The 19,857-nt window shown below is 42.9% G+C and overlaps 1 protein-coding gene across 8 annotated transcripts in view; it reads right to left on the bottom strand.

Annotated features, from left to right (window-relative positions):
* TNRC6B (trinucleotide repeat containing adaptor 6B) overlaps nucleotides 1–11,628 on the bottom strand; it is a 138,046-nt gene extending 126,418 nt beyond the window's left edge. For 3 of the 8 annotated variants that reach the window (XM_041481387.1, XM_041481393.1, XM_041481390.1), the window contains exon 1: nucleotides 7,952–11,625. The gene's annotated coding sequence lies outside the window, so the exon portion shown is untranslated. Of the gene's footprint in view, nucleotides 1–7,485; nucleotides 7,775–7,951 lie in introns of those variants that run through there. The other 5 variants (XM_041481388.1, XM_041481394.1, XM_041481398.1 and 2 more) reach the window with 4 other exon arrangements.
* Nucleotides 11,629–19,857: the final 8,229 nt, after the last annotated feature.

Genomic DNA, 19,857 nt, shown 5'->3' with positions numbered 1-19,857 from the left:
AGGCAACACACTCATTCTTATGGCTAATTTATAAATTTCAACACACAATGCAAATTATTACTGATACAATGCTAGTCCTCAACACTGCAATCTTTGCTGAACATGTTTAGTTAGTACTACTGAATTTGGAACGACTTGCAAGAAGAGCTTCAGACCTGCTCAACTATGTGTGAGGTCAGGGCCCTAAATGTTCAGTCTTGTGGCACAAAGAGTTCTTCAACTTTCTCATCTTATTTCCACTGAAAGTGGCATTTAAAAGAAAAGTAACCCATTTTACTATTGCAACCAAAACCATGAAAGTCTGCCTTTAGGCTACCTACTTGAACTACATGACAACTGATTTTCACTGTCAAGCTCTCACACCACATTTAAAAACCTAACTCTTGAAATTTGCTCCTAGTTTTGGATGTTGTTCACTTACATGTTATTTTTTCTTCAACCTTTATTAAAATGAAAATGCAGTAACACAAAATCTCAATTATTTTTTTGTCCGAACTTTGGAAGACTGAAGTTACTTTCAGTTTATTTACATACCCCGCTGCGGCAGGGGTGAGATAAGCTGATATACAGTATCCATACACAAGGCAGCACCAGTTTATCTAGCTACCTTCAACTGGTGAAAGCAACATTATCCAGCATTGGTTAAGTACAGGGTTAGGGCTGGAGAGGGAACAGACTAATTATGTCACTGTATTCTTGCCCTCAGGCCACCACAATGTAACACTGTCAGGAGCTTTACTTTGCTTATTAGACAATGTTAAAAAAAAGTATTTGATACAATGGGACTTCTATCTGTTTTCTCCACAGTCTAATTTAGTTTTCAATCAACAGGAAGCTTCTCTCAATATGAAGCTATTTTCCACAATACATAAATTGCCAGGGACAGGGAAGAGAAAGTTGGACTTTGAATATGAAAGAACCAGAGCAGTTAACTTCCAACAAATATAAGTATTATCAGCCAGTTTTGGTTGTGTCTCTAAGTACTCTAAAAATTAAAAAGGCCAGTAAAGAACATTATAGACAGCTAATCTGCAACAACTATGGAGTTTAAAAAATGTGTGGAAAAGCCTAGCTCTGGAAGAAAATACATCTTACCACTTTCAAGTACCATTTAGCAAAGTGCTAAGTGCTAATCAGAAACACAGGCAACTTCCCCTAAGCTTCTATTAAATACAGCAGAAACATTGAACACCAACTAAAATCCACACCTGTTCTTCAGGCTGCCACCACACCAGCTGCAGAAAGAGGATGAGCAGATCCTGAAGCACCCAAACATTTATCCAAGCAAAAAGCACAGCTATAATAATAAAAACTCCATTTTAGCTTTACTATCCAACCTTGCCTTGAAGGGATAGGAAAAACATGAGCTGAGCCTGTATGAAATGACCAAAAAGAGAAACTTATTATGAGGGGCAGGGAAATACTATAGTATTATAGGGAATAGTAAAGACAAGATCCATTTCAAATGTGACAATCCATTTCAAATGTGAGAAAATGTTAAGTATTGATTTTTTTTGCAGTGTCAATGAAAAATTATATGAATCTTAATGAACAGTCACAAATGAGCACTGTGGCTTGACTCTCATTTTTGTTCTCTTCAAAAGAAGACTCATCTGAATTTTTAATTTGCCAGAATAGGCATCTGATACAATACAACTCAAACCCAATAATGCAGAATCTCAGCCACTTGACAGACAAAAATACTAAAAATTTAATATTAAACAAATTTTTCTCATAATCCAAATACATATGGAAGGATAAGAACTTAAAAATTACAATGGCTGCAACAGTAAAATATCCTGCATAGACATACACTGGTGTGAAAGCACTCTTTTTTTAGCTCCTTACTTAAAGCAGTTAAGTGGAACTTAAAAAACAAACAAACAAAACTCTAAAAAAAAAAAAAAAAAAAAAAAAAAAAAAAAAAAAAAAAAAAAAAAAACCCCAAATATCGTTATCAGAATAAACACATTCCCAACACAGAGTGGAACTGCTATATTTTATGCTATATTTTATGCTATATTTACTGCAATGTAAGAATGCTGTTATAATACCACTAACACATCCAGGAAAAATCTCAATACATAAAAATCCCAGAGAGGGTCACAAAGAAAGATACTAAACCCCACAAAAGTAGCTGAAAATGTTTTAAAGCAACTATTTCGAGCAATGTGTATTATGGCCTTCTCTCTTAAAGGGATTTTGGGCTGCTTCAGATCAGGGATGGATCATAATTCATTCTGAAGTATATTTTGATCTTTGTAAGAAGCTGGGATGAGGGGACATATTCACTTCCTCTATCTCAGAGGCAATTTTTTAAAATCAAAATATTATCCTAATGCTTTTTCTCAAGTTCCTCATCATCCCTCATGCTAGCTGGACCCTCTAATAGTATTAACTTATGGTTTCTCAAGTCACAGTATGCAAGCAACAGAAACCTCAGAGGTTTGAAATAGTGTTTCCTTGTAATGGTAAAGTAGTGAGTGTATAAGTGATTTAATCTTCTACAAAAAAAATCTAACTTCTGGGAAAGCTTTTAAATCACAAAGTTACTGTACTGCTGTATAAAAAGCAGAATATAATGTCAGCTGTAATAAGAAAATGTACCCTGTGGCACTTCCATCTTCTCCAGAAAGAGACATCATATTATTTCCAAGGACACCCAAATGTCTCAGGAAAGACCTAAAAGGTTCTCAAATGTCCAGGAGAAGACCTGAACAACCTGGGCCTCTTCAGCTCCTGAGACACAGAAGTTCCTGAGTAGATGACACTGACACCCAAGTGCTGAGTAATTTGTATCTCTTGGCTGCAAGAAGCAGTGAGAGGAGAGGACTTACTTACTCCCACTATCATTGGTGGATCACCCTAAGGCCAAAAGAGACTTTGTCCACAGTAGACTGGCAAATCCCTGAAGAGTTCCTTCTATTCCCCAGGGGTGGCTTTCCTACCACTCGTGGTGCTGTTGTAGACTTACGCAGAGAGGTCACAGGGCCAGGGAAGTTGGTGATGAGCTTGCCATGGAGCAGCCCAGGAGTTCCTTAGCTCTGACCATACAGAGACCTATAGGACTGATCCTAAAACAAGAAGGGCAGCAGACACCTTTCCAAACATTCAGCTTCTGGATTTAAAATCATACATTTAATTGAACTAGAGAAACTCTCTCACAAAGTCTGGTTTTACCACATGAAGAACACCTTAGAGAACTGCAGGTACAACCAGTGTTTGTGGTAAGAAAATAGGAGGGACTGGAATAGGAAAAAACCCCTGCAACCCTAGGATTCAAGATGATCAGAGGAACAGGAAGAAGCATTTCCAACAAGCAAAACAGAAGCTAGAATCTGAAAAATCCTCAAACTTACCAGAAGAAAGCCAACAGTATTTGCAAAAACTACATTCAAAGGGGATAAGTTTCTCCTGTTACAGGACAGACTTTACTAATGAAAAACCCAATACACTACTGAAAAATTCTGCCAAGCTGTTTTTCTTTATAGCACTTTTTATGACACTGTCAAGAGTCATGATAAAAGTATAGAAACTAAATGCAAGTAAAAACATCAATGACTTTTACTTCTTTACTCATTTAGATGGATTAGAGGACTTCCCCTCATACAAGCAACATGATATCATTGTATCACCTTTTGACTAATCCTCCGTGAGGCTATCTAAAATTATCAACTCTTTGTTTTGCAACTCTGCCTCTTATCCTTTCACCTGCTAATTAGCTTTCCAGCCTCTCATCTTCTGTCTAACATGGTCAAAATATACCAACTTCCAGGTTATTTTTTACACATTTATTGTGACCAGTATCCTGTAGCATGCAGCACAAGTGCTGCCTTATGATACCTTCCATTTCTCCTGACAAGGAGGATGTTGCTCCACAGACTTAAAAGCTAAACTGGCTAACAGCTGCTTTCAGATCCATTTTACTTTTTTAAGTAGATATTTTATAAAAAATGTAAACAGTGTAAGTCTTGGATAGAACATTAACTTGTTTCCCAGATTTTCTCACAGAGGAACTATTGAGTTGTTTCTGATCCACAGACATTAAATCAGGAAATACATGCACGATATCCAATTTCAGAACTACTAAAGCTGGCAGGGCCCAGAAATGCAATCCGTACTGACTAGCTGAAACTGGAAAAGGTCATCTCCATAGCTCACTACATGGTAAACACGGAGAACATCCAAACTCCAACCACAACCCTTACCCTGATGAAAACTTAAAAACCTCAGAACATTCCCCTACAACACGATGCAAACCATAATAAGTGCAAAAACACCCTCTCCCTCTAACCGCTATAAGAAGTCAAAGGGAAAAAACAAATTTAACGTACTCACTGCCTACTGCTCTAGAGGAGAAAAAATAAGTGACACCAACGCCTTGCAGCAAGGCATGTTTACTTCCCTGAAGAAACAAAAATGAGTAGAAGTGCCACACAAAGAAGGCATGAACAGAAGAGAAACGTAAGGAAGCATAAGAGTTTTATTATCCGCTGAAAGGGACGGGGAACAGCAATCAGAATATCCTGATTACTCTCACCCCGGTCACCTCGCAAGCTGAAATACCAGCAGGCAACTACTTGTCTGACAGTGACAGCTGGCCCAAGTACCAAAAAGTGCCCCTATTTTTACTAGCACACAGTAGCCAAAAGTTTTGTTTGGATTCACAAGAAATTAACATAAATTCTTCAGTCCATATTCCACACTCTGCTTGCTGTCATGAACAAGCAACCTCACCATATATGTTTCACCTGAAAATGGAGAAAGACAGTAAATGCTAAGCGAAGGAAGACTGTCAGCAAGAATACATGTATTTTTCTACCACAACTGGTCAAACCATTAGAAATGCATGTTACTGTCTGCTCAACATCTCTGCGCTAGGTTCTTGCAATTAGAACTGAAGACTGACGTTTCCCTTGCTATTCTTTCCCTAAGACAGTGAAACATTTCATGACTAAAACTTCTGAAAATGCAAGAAACAGACCATTAAAAACAAATCCAAAGCGAATACATTTTATAAGCATTGAGATGACAGAAAACTTTTAGCTTTAAAGAAAACCAGTGGTAGATATGTGCTAGTATCAGGTACTTCCCTCCTTTATCTATGTGTTAAACACGCTTAATTTATCCTGTGAAAACAAACGATGCCAGTTCTTCACAAAAACGCATCTACTGACCCAAATTACACACAGGTTAAGGCTGAGTGAAAAATAAGAACTAATGATAAAGAACCCAACAGCTGTAAGATGCTGCTGTAAGTAGAAGTACTGCAGAATTTGTGAATCTGATAGCAGCACTGTGAGCAATGACTGAGGAAAGCTATTGCAAAGAAGCTGGAAAATGACTGTTGTTATTACTGCACAAAGCAGACAATATTTATGTATAAAGATTTCCAAGAAAATAAACACAATAATGGCAGTAAGTGCCTAGAACAGACTCTGCATCCAAGCATTTTGCAGAAAATGGAGAGTAACCAAACCATTAAGCAGACTATTAATAAACTCATTCAAGTCAATAACTAAGCTTCTTAGACTTATTCTATGATCTCCAGTTCATACTGCTTAATTGTAAATCCAATCTCTTCTGTGAGCAGAAATACACCAGCTTTACCAGAGGGGGAAAAAAGAAGGAAAAAATCACTCAAAAACCCCAGAGAACAAACCCCATTTGAACATATTTTCAAATTACTAATTTTATAGCAGTCCTTCAATTCTTTCCATCATTCTGGCTGTAGCTAATCACCCCACTGTTCTAGATGCAGCTATCCCTACTTACAGTTTTTATTATGCATTATTTCTGTAAAAAAAAATAAAAAAATATCTAATTTCTTACTTGCTACAACAGGAGGCAGATCTAAGGTAAATACACTACCTCAGAGCGACACAAAATCCTCTTCTGAAGCTTCCTCCTCTGAAGTCATCCTCCAACATCAAGTTTTAATGATGAAATAAGCATCACCAAGCATAGCCATGACACGCACTAAACTTAAATGTTTTATTTTACTATTCAATCACGCGAACTCTGGCAGATTAAGCTTCGTCAAGACTTCTACGTCCAAATGTCTGAATTTATTATTTAAACGAAAGTGTAAATCTCTAGCTAAATTTGCAGTACACAGAAACTGGAATAATGCATGAATTCAGAAGTCTGCCTAATCAAGAGACAGTGACTGGTTTATCATTACATTTTTACTGGGACTTCCATATTACAGGATTCAGGTGATTCCCTGTAAGCATCCCAATAACGTTTTGCCCATTGGCCCACGTGCAGTATAGCTGAACAAGATAAAAGTAGATGTCCAATGATGACTTCACCTACCCTCTACACTAAGACAGATGTGCCTGTACCTTACTGCCCCAAAACCTCACAGCAGAAAATCTAACACACAGCTAACACCCCTCTGGGCTCCCTTCCCCCATCTCCAGCCTCAACTTTTTGCAGGGCGATTTCTTCGCTGAGGAATTGTTTAGTTACATCTGCAACTCAGTAAAACCCAGGTGAAAAGTTCCCCCTGCAAACCCTGCCCCTGAGATACAGCCACCCAGCAGACCCTGCACTATCCCCGGCTGGTGAAGAAAAACTGGAGCTTATCTTTTACCTCGGGGCCTTGGGTAACGCAGCAGATGAGAGCACGCACCCACATCTCAGCGCGCATTCCAAGGAATCTGCACCCTCAGAGAGTCACCACAGGAGAGGAGGGCATCGCTGAGCGACTTCACTGTGGACAAGCGAACTACAAAGCTGCTTGAACTTGTGCACGTATTTAATAACCTCATGAACCAAAGTTATCACCTCTACAACACTTGTAGCAGGAACTAATTTCCAAAATCTATTCGTATGGATAGCGATATTACTGGAAAACAATAGGAAAAACAGACCTTTCAAATACAGAGCTGTACAACCCCTAAGACCTACCTACTATTTTGCAGAAAAAGTCAGAGTTTTTGTAGAGGTTGTAAACCTGACAACGTTTGCAGACGTCAACAACAACGTCGTACCTTTTGTAGAGATTGTAAACTGAACTCCAGCAAGTCATGATTTAAAACCAGTAATTAATGGATTGCAAAAACAAAAAAAAAAAAGTTCACTTTACAAAGAGGTATTTTAACAAATGTTCATGAGGTTAGTGAAACGTTACCATGGAACAACAAGTACTGTTTACATCAGTAAGAATCTCTGCTTTAGCGAGGAAAACACTTTGTTGAGTCTTCGGTTTATTCAACAAGCCTCAGCTGTATGCTGTAGTAGATCCTCCTACATGCACTTTCACAAAGCAGATCTGAGCTTACAAGATACCACGCTGCAAGCAGCGCTTATCCAGAGCCAGCGAAGCGTCTCCAGAAACAAACATTCCATCATTTTGCTACAACCAGCTGGGGAAACTTTTTTTCCCGCTACGACACACCTCTGAACACGGTCTCTCTTCCCACCCACCCATCATATATCTATACATATATATATATCTATATATATATATCCACACACATTTTCACCAGCACCACGTTCCGCTCATCCAGCGCGGTTTGCAGCGGTACCAACGCAACCTCGGCTCTGTCCCCACACTACAGCACTTTTCTTCCCCATGCACACAAGGGCTCCCCGGAGTGTTTCCGCCGCTGTGCCTCCTGCCCGGCCTGGGTGACCCGCCGGGCGGGCGGCTCTTCCCCGGGGCCCTGTGCGGAGCAGGAGGGGGCGGCGGGGGGCACCGGGGCGCAGCCGCGGCGAACGGCGGCCGCACGTGAGGCGAGGAGGGGGCAGCGCTCGCCCGGCTGTGCCCCGGGACAGGCGCTGGCCCGGCCCCCCCGTCCCTCCCCCGCCCCGCGGCACCGCGGCCCGGCGCCAGAGGCCCCTCAGAGGCGGCGCGAGGGTCCGCAGGGCGGGAAGGGCTGCCAGGGAGTCCCGCGGCGGGAGCTGGGATGGGGAATAGGCGGGGGGCCCGTCCCGCACTCACCGCCGAGGCGCCGCCGCGGTGCGCTGAGCCCCCGTTCTTCTCAGTGCCGGGGGCGGCTCCGCCCGCCCGGGAAACACGAACCCCAGGAAGCAAAAGGCGAAGAAGCTGCGAAAAGCGTACCCCCCCCCCGCTCCGCCGGCGCCGCCAAAAAAACACCACCGGGGGGGGGAAAAAAAAAACCAAAACCAAACTTTCCTCGCCGCCGTCTCTCCCTCCCCCGAGGAGCACGAACCCAAACACACCGGGACACGCCCCCGCACCGCCCCTCGCACCGCCCATTGGACGGCGCCCCGCCGACCCCCGCTGTGATTGGTCGCTCTGCCTGCTCGTCTTCTCCTTCCGCTCCCCTTTCCGCCCCTTCACGCTGCCCATTGGGAAGAGTCTCGGGGATCTATCCGCCCATTAGCCAGGATGCACGTCAATCACAGAGAAGCACCGCCTCCCAGCGCTTTTGATTGGGTTCTCGCGTCACTACACGCTCACTGATTGGCTGCACTTGCTGGCTGTCACCGGTTAGCGTTGCCCCCCTTCACATCCCTCACTACCTCCCGCCCCTTCTTCCTCTGCCAGTTAGCTGCGAGATTTGCCCCTTAAATGGGGCACTCGCTCGCCCGCTTCTACTTGTCCCGCCCTTCCGGCCTACGGATTGGGCTGTGGGTCGCATCCTCCGACTCCATTAGAGAAGGAATGTGCCCGTTACACCGTAACAGCGCGGAGACCCGCCCACCGAGCCGCGCTTCTCGGCGGCCCCTGGGACCCTCCTCAGCCGAGGCGAGGTTACGTCAGTTTGTGCACTCATGTGCCGGCCGCACGGGCGGGGCGCCTGGCCGCGGCTGTGGCCGCTCAGCGGCGCCGCGGTACGGCACCAACGCCACACTCCCCGCCGCCCCCAGCGACATCTCCGCTTCGCCCCGCCCCTCGGCGTGCACGCGCGATAGCTATTGGACAGGAGAGGTGTCAGTCGTGCAGCTCGCGAAGCTCATTGGCCGTTAGCTGACGCCTGCGCAGCCAGCCGGCGACCGCCCTCTGATGTCACCCGCCGGATGACACAGCAACCGTGGGTTGGGAGCGGGGAAAGGCAGGGCCGTGCCTTTGATTGGTTGGTGTCACTGTCAATCTCCTTGGAGGGAGGACGGTGGGCCGGGCGATGGCGCGTGCCTACCGCGCCCCACGTGGCCCGGGCGGCTGCGCACGTGACGGGGCCCCGCGGCCGGGGAAAACTTGTGGAAAAGGCATTTGCGGTGACCGCGGCGTCATTCCCAAATGTAATCGTTACAAATACACGCTGATCTTCATTATTCGTGGAGTGGGCCCAGCCAGAAACTGCGGGGCGGGGGGTGGTCGGTGCGAGGCTGAGGCAGGAGCGGGCCCGGGGCCGCTTCCCTGGGAGGTGGCGTGAGGGCCGGGATGGGCAGCGTTAGCCCTGGAGCGCAGAGCGGGTGCACGGCAGAACGGGCAGGACAAAATGGGATCTGCGTGAGCAGCAGCTGCGCGGCACCAAGGATTGGCAGAGCGGAAGAGCAGGGCCAGAGCAGCACTGAGACAGCCCTGAGGGGAGGGCATGGATAACAGAAGCCTGTGGAGGATAAACTGGGAGCAAGAGGTTCTCCTTGTACTTAATTTCTGCACTTGCTCTCATTCTCCTTATTCCCCGGTGTATTTGAGGGCTGCTGTTCCATGATGAGTGTCACTTGCTGACCTCGCCCAGGGCTGCAAGCCAGTGCAATGTTTCCATTTGATCTCCTCGGGAGAATCCCGTTACAACCTGATCAGCAGAGCCGTGGAGCAGCTGAACACAGAACTCTAGGGATGTGATGTGGCTGTCATCTTAGTAAACAGGTCTGTGGGTGTTTGGTGAGAATGTGCTCTTGTCTTGGAAGAGCCGCAGAGCCCTTGACAGGTTAGTCAGCAGCAGGAGGGACAGCTGCCAGCGCAGCAAAGCCATGTGTGCTGGTGGCACAGAGAGCAGACAAGATCCCTGCGAACTCAGGCTACACAAGTCAGTAAAGAGCAGTGAATCTTTTGATGGCTTCTCCATTCAGTAATGGTAATTGATTTTTACATTGATTGGTGGGAAAAGAGCTCCATTAATATAAATGAGATTTCATACGGGATGTGCACATACTTGTTACTGTGCTGCTGTAAGGAATACAAAAGGCTCTGTATAAATCAATATGAATTAGTAATATAACTTTTGGATGCACTTTGCCTCTCTTCCTCATTGTTTATTCAATGTGTGGGAACTGTCTGTATCCTGTCTCTCCACATGTATTTTTCATGTTGTAAGCAGAAATCACTAATACACCAAGAGTACAGATTCCAGGCTTTGGGAGAGAAAGATCTGTCCAAGATGCTGCCCTTGTCTTTGCCATAAGTAAAAAACCCCACTACAATAATTTCTGTTTAAATTCTCTTTCCCCTTATTGGTGTTCTTTTGTGAGCGTTTCTTCCTGTGTTTTGCTCAGGGTTTTAGTGTGCATCTAGCAGGTAAAGGAATATGATTTATTTTGCGTAAGCCTAGGGAACCAGGTATTTTAATTTTCGAAGAGCAAAAGATAGCACTCTCCATTGTCCCTGTAGTTTCACACTACAAAACAAACTTGAGCTGTAGAAAGCAAGCAGATTTTGTTGGTTTGTGTGAAGTATAATGCATGACTCAGGAGTTCCCACCCGGGTTCACCTGTGGATTTGGAAGGAATCACAGCTCCCACACAGGTTCTGGTTCTCAAAAAGTCCAAATGCTTAGGAACAAAATGGTTCTTCCTGGGTTTTTCATACCTCCCCACTACCAATCCTACCCAAAAATGGGATAGTGTGGGTGGACAGTGACAGTGCATTTTTTCATCCACTGGGTGTCAGTATTACACTGCCCCTGTGCTGCCTTTCCAGGTGCTGGAAAGGTTGGATTTCTTTGGGGTGAAAGTCTTTCATTTCTGATAGAGGAGTGATGAGAAAAACCATTATAGCTTTGGGGAGTGGTCTCACTGCAGGATGAGCGTTCCCTTTTGCTCCTGCAGGAACAGGGTGGGACCCTGCCTGCAGACATCTCAAGTATCAAACCTCACACAGCCAGCCAGCCTTCAGAGCTGGGGTCAGTTCCACAGCCTTTTCACTCTTAGGTTATGAAAATGTATCACCTCTTCTTTTTTAAAATTTATTTGTTATAAATACTGCATCTGGCAGGGAGACAGTCTAGAATAAGCCTGCATGAAGGTACTTCTCTAAACAAAGAGTGCTGTCAGCTTAGGACAGTTCTGGATGCAGGAATGAGAGAGAACAAGAATTTAGAAACAGCATTGATATTTGGAGTTTGTAATCAGGGTTTTTGACACTGGTTTATTATTTCCAAAAGTTCCATGACATGATTTTTTTATAGGCTTGCTAGGTTTTTAAATCAATGTACCCAAATGAACTCTGGATAGTCAGTCACTAAAAACTACTCATATTTTTAGAAAAGGTCTTTGCTAACCTTGCCCTTTTTTCTGCTTTGGGTGCACTAAGCAGCAGCTGTCTTGTGGACACAGAAAGGACCCAACTAGTTACCTGCATGGTGATTAAAGGAAAGGTTACTTTTTGGAAAGCCATAGTCAACTGTGTGCTGATGCTCTTTATGGTGTCCTCTGTTTAAGTGTTTTCATGTGAAGTGTAACATTTAACATGTGATACAATGCTGCACTTGATCTGTGTCTGAAATGCAGGCAGCACTGAAAAAGCCATTGTTTAAAAGATGATTCATAGAAAAAGTAATAAAAGAATTGATGTTCTCTTGTTTTATATAAACACAGGCTGATTAGATTATTTTCTTACTTACATCTTTCCCCTGGAAGCTGCTTTTTAATCCATCCTTTTTCTAGAAGACTTCAGGGAAGTTTCAGCAGGCATATGGCATCAATATATTAGGGGAATAAAACATAAATATTTACAAAGATTTTGACCCTGTTTAAATACTTGTTATCCTTATTTAAAAATATTTATCCTAATAATTACTTTCAGCAGAGATACCTGTTAAGGATTCAGCATTTCCTATTTTCTTCAATTGAGTGGTGAGAAGTTTTCTCAGCCATTCTTGTGCATCCTTCATGGGACTTTTCAGGGAACAAGCAAGAGAGAGGAAGTAATACTTCATATGCCTGGGAGCTGTAAAAATCAGGACAGAAAAAAGGAATTTGTGTTTAAAATAGAGAAGAGGAGATTTCAATGTGATTATTTTTTCCTTTCTAAGCCACCCATAACAGCAAAGAAACACAAAAGAGCAATTTAAGTAAAAAGAAAGTAATGAATACTAGAATTAAGTTAAATAGCAAAAGGAAATTAGGGAGACGTCAAATGTAATTTTCAAATTTGTATGTTAGTCACGTGATTAGTGCTAACATTCCTGCTTTACAAAAAACTGTAAAAATATCTTTTAATGCCTGTAAGTGCTCAGGACCTGAGCTTTAAGTCCCAGTCAGACACCTCCACATCTCTAACTGCTCTTAATATAGTAGGCTTATTTTGACATTACCTATTTTCATGTGTCATACCCGGGAAAGACATGCAGCTGCAGTAGAAACAAGAGCAGTTTATGCATGTCTTGGGCAAAGTGCTCAGCAGAAGTTTCAATTTGTTTTGCTGTCATGCTCACATTATATTGTTGGAAGGAAAAGGGAGAAAGAATTTTTGTCAGCCCACAGCTAAAGGGGGAAAAATTGTTAATATGACGGCAGTGGTTTTAAATAGAGAATAATTCATGATACGACTTCATTTTGTTTTTCCTGGAGGCAAAATTAAAACAATGCTTCATTAACATTATTTGAAGCTATTTTAAATACAGCTATTTTCAGCAAAACAATGCTAACATGTGGAGGTTTTTTAATGAAAAAAACAGACAATTAAGAAAATGTTTTGAAAAGTATTGTAATCTTTAAGCAGTCTCTTTTTGCCTTTTTTTCCCCCAACTATTTTCAGTCCTGAAAGTGAACCAGCACGCGTATAGGAGTTATCAGCTAGCAGTTATGCTGAGGCTAGAAGCAGTGCAGCTCTACAGATTTTAATTAACTTTTAACATTCCCATTCCACCAACTTGGTTGGTGTTGTGATACTCAACATCAGTAGCAGCCTGTGCAAAACTTTTGAGTCCCGTTTAGCTGAATCTAAATAGAAACTAAAGTATAGCTGGTGAAAGCAATTCTAACATAATTTATATACTCATTTATGTCATCCAGCTCCATCCCAACAGAAAAATCAGGTTTTGAAGAAAAAAGTGGGCTGGGTACATTCCTGCTGGTTCCTTCCCTATGGAAGAACAGGAGATATATATATGCCCTTGGTCTTGCAAAAGGGAAATCACACAGGTATGATCAATACTGATGCTGGGGAAAGCTCCCAGTTTGTCCCAGCAAACTCTTATTAGCACAGCAAGACCATGGGATTATTTTTTGTTTCTTAGATTATTATTATTTTCTGGGAGTTGTATCTGTGTAGTGATTTAAGATGGCAGCTTTCCAAGGCTTTGCTGTGGTTCTAAATTAATTGAGTATGCTGTTTAATTTTTTAACTCGAGCTTTTTCCTCTTATTCAAAAGGGCTCCCGTTGTCCTTTATTATTAATGAGATCAAAGCAAGCAGAATGGCTGCCATTTCTCCTTAGTCTGGGAGTGAAACTATCCCTAGCAGAAAAGCACAGTGCTGTCTGCACTTGTCAGCAGCACTGAAAGCAATACCAACAGCAAAGCGTCTGCCTTTCTTTGGTCTGCTGAGCTGGACACAGACAGTGAGCAGCAATAATGCTCTACCAGAAAAGCAGATGAGGAAACAAGGATGGCACCTGCAGAGCAGGGGACAGACTGAAAAGTTACCCTAGGGTGGGGCAATGGACTGTGCAGAATGCAGGGCAGAAAACCTGAGGAGGAAAAGTAAGGTTTCCTTTTCTAATATGTGGAAAATTGTGTCTCCTCCAGGCAGCCCAGGCGAAAAACAAACAACAAACAAACCAACCCCCCCAAAAAAAGAACAACAAAGCAAACCCCAAAAATCCCAAAAAACAAACAACCCCCCCCAAAAAAAAACCAACCAAAAAAAACCCCAAAAAAAACCCAAAAAAAACCAAAAAACCACCTCCAAACCACAACAGTTACTATCAGTTTTGATTAGGAATTCAAAGATACAGTATAACTATTTGTACTGTCATACACTTTAGGATGTGGTTATATTATTCCCCCTCCATGGCTTCCTTCCCAGAGTTTCCAAAACTGGTGTTTCATGGGGAAGCATCCAGTTAGATTTTTATAAAAACCAAAACAACAAAAAACTCACCAGAAACTCCATGCATATCTGGGTTTTAACTGGACAGCTCACTGACACTTGCAAAGGGGCCAGAGTCCAGGGTGGCAGGACCCGAGGACAAAAAGCGAGAATAATTCTGGAAGGGAGCATCATCAGTGAGACAGAGGAAAAAACCTGCTGAAAGACATCATAAAACTAAGATTGGTAGAAAAATGTGGTAACAGAATGAAGGTGATGGTGGGAAAAAATGTGGGGATCTTATGTGGCAGGGAGTGGGAAGCTCTTTGGGAGGTTTCTTGGATTGTGGACCAGCATTGCGTGCAGAAGGGCGTGTTCGGTCCTCACATGGAGCTCTCAGGAGCTGCGCTCTTCTCCTCGCCCCATCAGCTGCAGGGTGACCCCGGCCAAGACCCAGCAGAGAGAGCTGTGTGGGGAGGCAGAAGGGAGATGATGACAGCAGCGGGGTGTGAGTGCCAGGAGGAAGAGCTGTGAAGCAAAATGGCCCAGGGTCACCCTGTGTGAGGTGGTGTGAACCCTCAGGAAGGCAGCAGGAGCTGTTCCCATGATTTTGCCTCCAGCAGCTTGGGAACACAGAGCAGCCACGCTGGGTGAGCCAAGCTCTTTTTTCTTTACTACTCAAAGCTGATTACTTGCAAACCCCGTGACTCACTCACTGTCCCAGCTCTGCTTCTGCAACAGTTAGCAGCAAAGTCAACCCAGGTTTGTGAGTATGGTTTTCTGTGTCACCTCCTCAAGGGAAATCTGCCAGCAGCTTCCCTGTGGCTGCCACGGGATCAGTTGCCAGGTGTTCAAGGTGGGGCTGTGTGGGCAAAGCCCTCAGGACCACGCCTGGGAACAATTACTGGATCTCCTGGTACTGGGAGAAGATATTTTTGGACACACTGATAAATTGTGTGCAGGCACCACTGGAGAAAAAAGACGTGTTTGCTCAGGAGCAACAGTACAACAGTACTTGGTCTGCTGCCCTATTTTCTTTTTGCATGAGGAAGAAAAGGTGATCAAAATTCCAGTGGATTTCATCAAGCACAAATGGCCCTTCTAAAAACACCATGTTCTCTCTTCCTCACTTCAGATAAACCCAGGGCTTTTCTCCTAGTCCTGCCCTAAAGAGACTTTCCGATTGGTAGAGGAAAGTCAACATTATATTGAGGCTAGTTTTCCTTTTTCCCCTGAAAGAGAGTGAAATGTTCTTTTATGACTGCAGTTCTGGATTCAAAGACCTTGCTAAAAACAAAGTGTGTTCCCTCTCAAGGGCCCTCAGCAGCTCAGTTCCAGTCTGTTTTCTTCCTCTGCTTAGATCACGCTTAATTTCTGCTGCTGGATTGCTTATTGTCACGAAGGATTTTATACAGCCTAAGCCACGCCTGGTATCTGTTGTAACCTATGGTCCTGCTTCCACAGGGTAGTGCTAATGCTCAAAGAGCAAGGTAAATATGCATTTACGTTTCTTCTCCAAGATATTCCATACCAGAGAGGTGTTCAAGAAGACAGGGAGACTGTTTATTGGGGGAGCCCAACTCCTCCAGAAGACTTTCTGTTGCAGCAATTGCTTTTGCAGCAATATTCAATGCAAACACCCTACAGCATTTCCAAGGGTGTCCTCATGTTAACAAAATTGCTGGGCATGGGTGAATTCCCAATTACTTATACCAAGCACTACCTATGTGGAAGATTTTGAAACAAGATGGAACTTGCCTGGAACAACACCCTAATTTTGGCTGCAGGGTGCAGCATCTGCAGCTGGCGCCTGTGCTTGTCTGTGTCTCTCTTTGTTCTTGTGAGTCTGTCTCCTTGGATGCAAAGAGGAAGCTGTTGGTCATACTGGGTTGTCAGTAACTCAAGTTTAAATCCAGAGTAACCCCACTGGGTGCCAGAAACATAGCTTCAGCTCTGTGGCTGAATCAACATCTTTAAAAGTGGTGTAGAAATTGGTGAGAAACCAGTAGAGATAGTCCCAACTTTTCCTTCCAGAAAACTCTGATTTGTTGAAATGCTGCAGTCATAAATACAGAAGAAAGGAAGTGAATATATTACAGTGTCCTCATTGTAAAAGGGCAATGGCAGGTGCTTTGATAAACTAGGAGACAGGTCATTATTTCAGTGCAACGCCCGTCAGAACACCCGCCTACTGTAGCCCTCCAAAAAGTTATTTTTTAACTTCCTTCCTATGAGATTTGTTAGACTTTGAAGGAGAACATCAAACAAGTGGTAGCATAATTTACCAAGTCCTAGAAAAGTTATATTGGTGAATTGCCTTGCATTGTACTGAGGCAATGGACTAGATGACCTAGTGACCTTTCCCATTTCTAATGTCTATGATTATTGCTGTTATACCTCGGGACACTAAAGAGAGACATTTTCTTCCTTTCAGTGGCAAAATGTCACTAATGGCCATGCTAAATCAGAGCAATTGATCCTTCTGCAGATGTGTTGTGCACTTAGCAAGGCAGCTATAGATGATCACGCTTTGTTTAGATTTGCTGTTTTCTGTTTCTGCAGTGCAAGTGCTCGGTACAAGGGGACTGTCATCCAAGGGAAAGATTTTCTGCTAGGAGATTAAGGATAACTAAGGAAATGGTTGCATGACCTATAAAGAGAGGATCATAAATATTGCAACAATAAAACCAATAGCTCCTTCAAAGTTTAAATAGCTTTTCTATTCAAACACTTGAAGTAAGTGCCCTTTTCCCAAGGTTGTCTAGCACCTACACGTTAAGGTTTCACATGGTTTCACCAAATATATTGTAACTTCTCAGGGAACTAGCTTTTTCTTTTAAATAATCTTTCTTTGTGGAAGCATCCCCTCCAAAAAAAGTTTCATCCCAGGTAGTAGTGCAGTTTCACAAAAGCCAGAGAATAACAATAATAAAATAGCCCCTGCTGTGTTGTTTCTTAACCACAACACCCACCAAGCAATGCATTAGGGGCAAATAGGGTTCTGCCCTTTATAACTAAGCAGCAGCACTTACCTTTTCTTGCATCCTAGGGGGAAGCTGAGACACAAGGGTCTGCCTCTATAAACCCTCAGCTTTTTATACTGTAAACCCTCTGGAAACCCTCAGCATTTATACTCCTCACAATCCCAAGTGTGTAAAACTCCACACCTGTGCTGCTGCAACCCTGCTGTCATAGACAACTGACATTCCTATTCCACACATGCTGATGGTGTGAAAGACATAGCCTTTGTTTCTAATGCTTGGTGTAGGATCCAGCTCTGGAGTAAGCAGACTGCTCTCCTGTGTGCTCAGTCTTTTTTTCCCCCATTCTTCATGCTGCCATGAGTCTGTAGCCAGCTCAGGAGAAACATAATCCAACGTGTTCCAGCAGCCAGATCTCACAGACGTGTTCCTGTTCCTTTGTTACCCCATGTTCTCACGTACATTTAGCTCATATATCTTATCCCTTGGGCACTTTTAAACAAAAGTGTCAGAGTAGCATCTTGATATTAGTGCTGCATCCTGCAGTGACTTGGCTGTTGGTCTCATTGCAGAGAGCAATATCCCTGCTAGAAAAGTCACTCCACTCTGGGAAATCAAATGGCTGAACAAACATGGGCATTCATTCAACATGCAGCAGGCATGTGCCAAATCCACTTCCAAGCCCATGCAAACTGCTGATCAGTCCACAGCCCACATACTTATCTTTCTTATATATTGGACATTTGCAATGCAGAAGCTCTTTTGCTTTAAATAAAGTAAAAAGACAATCCCCCGCGCCGAATAGAGTCAATACTCACAAATAGAAATATCCTTAACCTGACCTCCCTGATCCTTCCCTGTGCTACTGGATGTAAATGCATTGAAATCAGCTCTCGTTTTTTATGTTCTAGGTTTCAAGCTCTCTGTAACAGCCACAATCCTTATTATGCAAATGTTGTATTTTGCCTCTGCGCTTTCTGCACAAATTCTTTTGGTTGTGTTTTCCTGGTTATGTGCAATTTCACACGTCCAGTGAAATTACAGCCTCTATAAAAAAATTGTCCAGTGTTTATGAAATCATTGCTTTCAGCACTCTGTCATCTAGAAGCTGCTGCTTTCTATCCAAGGCAGGCAAGAGGGCTGTTTTATGCCTACAGTCCTCCTATCAGTGACATTTCTAATGTTTTAGAAAAAGAAAACAAAACCTGACAAGTAAGATGGAAGGCTAAAGTTGATATTGCAGACAGGCTGGAAAGGGAGAAAGGAGTAGAATTAGAAACATCTCTAAAACTCAAGACATTAACACATTATGTGATGAGTTTAGGATACAGCAGCTACTGTGCCCCTAAGTTCTTGTGCACACACTTCCACCTACTCTCTTACTTCCTTATCTTGCTGAAAAGCCCTGCAAATTTGCTCACATTTGGATGCTGAGTGCTGTATGTCATGCTGTGGCTTTCTGTAACCAAACTCCCCAAGCACACATGCCCAGACTTGAGAGAAGGATGAGAAATACGAGTTGTGCAAAGAATTAGGTAAACCTTGCCAGCCTTGCTGGAGGCATAAAGGCTTTACCATTTCATCTACATCCATAGGTTTCTCTTCCAAATTGGTTCATACAGTCACTGACTCTACTTTTCCTAAGCCTTGCTTATTAATGAGGATTTCCAAATTTGCATTTCTTCAGCAGGCTAAGGACAGGGGACATAAGTTCTAGAGACACAAAGAGGTCATTCAGTCCTGGACTGCTCCCTGCTTTTGCAAGAGCACAGACAAAAGTGTCAAGCAACAAAAGTATAGTATTAAAGTAGCAGAGAAATGAGGGGAAGGACAGTCTTATCTTTCTTTCTTGGAGAACCTCCCCAAAACAGAAAAAGAAAAGGCAGAAAGTCATGGTGGTGCTATTGCTATAACGAAAGAAGCTCAGGATCTGCAGAGCCCTGAGATACCCTGTGAAACAAGCTTGGATTAGACAGACTCCTCTTAAACAATACAAATGCAATTGCTACACGGATTTAAAACACTGAAAGATGAAGATTTTGTTTACTGCATATACTTTTTAATGTACTCTAATGCCCAAAAATAAAATAGAGGCTGGATTTATTCTGAAACATGCTCAGGAATTTTAAAACGGGCTTTTGTACACGCAAACAAAGGGACCATGGGAAACAAGAGCTCGTGAGTTACTTAAATGTCAAGGATTACATTGTACCAGGTAAAACTGAAATGTAGCACAGGAACTCTGTTTCATAAATTAAATGTCATTGCTGATGGGTACAAATTATATAAGAAAGATGGAAAGGAAAACCGAGGTGGCACTTTGTCAGATGCATTTATAGCTGCAGCAAGATACATTTCAGCTGCAAAGTAATTTAAAAAAAAAAAAAAAAAAAAAAAAAAAAACCAAAAAAAAAAAAAAAACAAAACAAAACACAAACAAACAACAACAACAAAAAAATCCCCAAACTAAAGTGGACATCTGCTGCAGCCTACTCCAGCAGCAAGAAAGCAGGAATAAATTAGTCTCTCTTAAGGTACTCAAGGCCACAAAACACTGAACTTGTGGAGAATTTAGCTGCCCGCATTTCTTTTAACATATACCACCAAACATTGATCAAAGAAGTTCACCACTTACACAGAAACCTGCTTTAATGCAGACAGTAGAGGTTCTTGACAAATAAATGAGAAAAATGCCCCAAATCCA

This window comes from Pyrgilauda ruficollis, unplaced genomic scaffold (assembly GCF_017590135.1).
Source record: "Pyrgilauda ruficollis isolate IOZ18807 unplaced genomic scaffold, ASM1759013v1 scaffold56, whole genome shotgun sequence".
Classification (NCBI taxonomy): Eukaryota; Metazoa; Chordata; class Aves; order Passeriformes; family Passeridae; genus Pyrgilauda; species Pyrgilauda ruficollis.
This window is presented reverse-complemented; position numbering and strand designations above follow the sequence as displayed.